General features: G+C 37.6%; 1 protein-coding gene across 1 annotated transcript in view; it reads right to left on the reverse strand.

Annotated features, from left to right (window-relative positions):
- Positions 1-1,192, reverse strand: part of l1td1 (LINE1 type transposase domain containing 1) — a 66,454-nt gene extending 65,262 nt beyond the window's left edge. Inside the window, exon 1 of the mRNA XM_080048851.1 lies at positions 1,152-1,192. The gene's annotated coding sequence lies outside the window, so the exon portion shown is untranslated. The remainder of the gene's footprint in view (positions 1-1,151) is intronic.
- Positions 1,193-2,500: the final 1,308 nt, after the last annotated feature.

The raw sequence follows: 2,500 nt of genomic DNA on the forward strand, positions 1-2,500 counted from the left end.
CCCAAAATCTTCCCGGAAGTTAGTACTCATCCGGGAATTTCTCACATACCCAAACTCGCATACCCAACCGTCACATACTCAAATTGAAGTCAAAATGAGTATGAGTAGGACGTTAGTATGGCAGTTCAGACACGGCCATAGTAACTCACTGAGCTCTTTTATTATTCCTGTTAAGATTGCTCCTAGATATAAAACCTGTTTCCCTATGCGCCATGCGTCTCCATCTGTCAGGTTGATACATCTTATTACAGTCCTTTGCAATCTCAATTAAGCCCACTATTCCAGTTCTCTTTGCCCTTTTAAATTCCCACTCTGATCTAAATAAGGCTGTTATTCTTAATGACTAAATGTCCTCCCATAACCTTGGTCTTGTGTTTCTCACTGAAACCTGGAGAATGCTGCCCTCTTGTGGAGGTCTGCCCAACCAGCTACAAGTGTGTGAATGCACCAGGCTCACAGGATGTGCTGGGGGAATTTCTGCTGTTTTTAACAATAATCTGACCTGCATTCCTCCCAGCCTTGGTTCTGTCCATAGTTTTGAAATATTGACTTTTTAAATTGCTTGTGATAATCCAATCTGCTGTGTAGTTTTCTATCATCTGCCAAATTCAACTGTGGGTTTCTCAGATGAAATGTTTGAATTACTTTTCCGTCTGTTAACTTCTAATTTAATACTACAATCGAGCTGTAGTAACTGACGCCAATGACAGGAATTTTTTTTTTCTAACATTTACTAAAAAAGTAAAAAAAAACATACAAGTCACACGATCACAGTAAAGACATAATATGCTCCCGGGGGCAGCTGTCTTCCAAACTGTGAATGACAGCATCGTCACATGAATAAAAGCATCGGGCCTAAAAATATACAACATTGCAAAATTACTTTTTATCTTTTTATCAACACTTATATCAAATGTAAATAATATAAACTGTTAATTATTATGAATTATAAAAACATAAAACTTGCACAAATATACATAAACATTTTCTTATGCATTTATGCAATCTGGCTCTTACACTTTCCTCTTGTTCTTAAATTGTTGGGCCGTTATAGTTGAATAGCTTTCCTCTTGTTCTTACATTAGACAGGGCCGTTATAGTTGAGGGTTTTAATTTGCCACAAATTTTTAAATATTTCAATGTCTTTTCACCTTGTTTTTTCCTCTGTTAGGTTGTTGTTAGTGTATTGTCTGTATGTGTCTTTGTTTTATTGTAATAAAAAGAGAATGCCCAAACCACCTACTTTCTGAACTGATTAATATCAATAATATCTGAGGTCTATTTCCCCCTCACTGACCCTGGCAACATTAATGCACTAAATCCTTCTCACTGTTATCTTGGGAGGAATCTGAACGCTAGTATGCATCTGAACAGAGTTAGGCATATTTGTCAATCCACAGTAGAAAATACTGTAATTTAAATTTGATGACAGTTACAGAAATTCGGTTTTAGAAGGCGGGACTTATGCTCTGGCTGAACCAATCACAGCAGTTTTCTGCCCAAACATTCCATCACTTAGTGACTGCTGCCATGGAGACCGTTTGGTACATGAGCCTGGGAGCCACGCCCACACAGTCCACGGTCTAGACCAGGAGTGCCCTTTACGAAGGCAGTGTGGGTAGATCGCATGGCATTCTTAAAAAATATTTATTTTTTATGTTTTACTGGCTCAATTTATTCTCCTAATCTTTGAAGGCCGCGAACAACTTTATTTAAAAAAATAAACAACTGACTGGCTCATTACAGGCCCCTAACCTTAGTAGGTCCGGGGGGGGCATACAGAGATCCCTAACCTTAGTAGGTAGGGGGGGGGGGGGGGCATACAGAGATCTGGCAACAGTACATTTTTGATATTTTTTAAATTGCATTGTTCGTGGCTACGGAGATCAGGGGCCTATATTGAGCTATACTGTATTAAAAAAGACTTCACAGAGAGATTTTTTAAACCTGTACACTTTTTCTTTCTGCTTTTTGGTAATTCTGTGTCCCCACATTATTCCAGAAAACAGTACTAAATAGCTCACATAGGACGCAGCTGATTTAGCCTTAGTATTCTTCTCAAAATGCACCAGATTGATACATTTTACTTTAAAAGTTTCAAATTTTTCTTTTCACTACCTTAAAATGATTTGTTTGTTAATCAAAAGAAATATTACACGTTTTGTGTTGTAAGACGGACTCTCAGGGGGCCTACGAAACCCCTCAGCCCCAGGGCCTAATATGTTCTGCATTTTTATAGTAGGTAGATCTTCTTGACTTGGTCATTATAAAAGTAGCTCACAAGCTGAAACATTGTGGGCACCCCTGGTCTAGACTGTAGAAATGGGGTTTGTTTTTTAACTAAGTTTTATCATTTACTTACAATCTGATTTCTGTAAAAGCTTATTGAGACCCAACTTTGATATCATGTATTGACTTGTACTATTTGAGACCAAAGATTACAGGATTTACATTTTATCTTTGTGTTTTAACATTTATTTGACAGTTGAAGATCAGAGAG

The sequence above is a fragment of the Ammodytes marinus genome (assembly GCF_949987685.1).
Source record: "Ammodytes marinus genome assembly, chromosome: 2".
NCBI classification, from domain to species: Eukaryota; Metazoa; Chordata; class Actinopteri; order Uranoscopiformes; family Ammodytidae; genus Ammodytes; species Ammodytes marinus.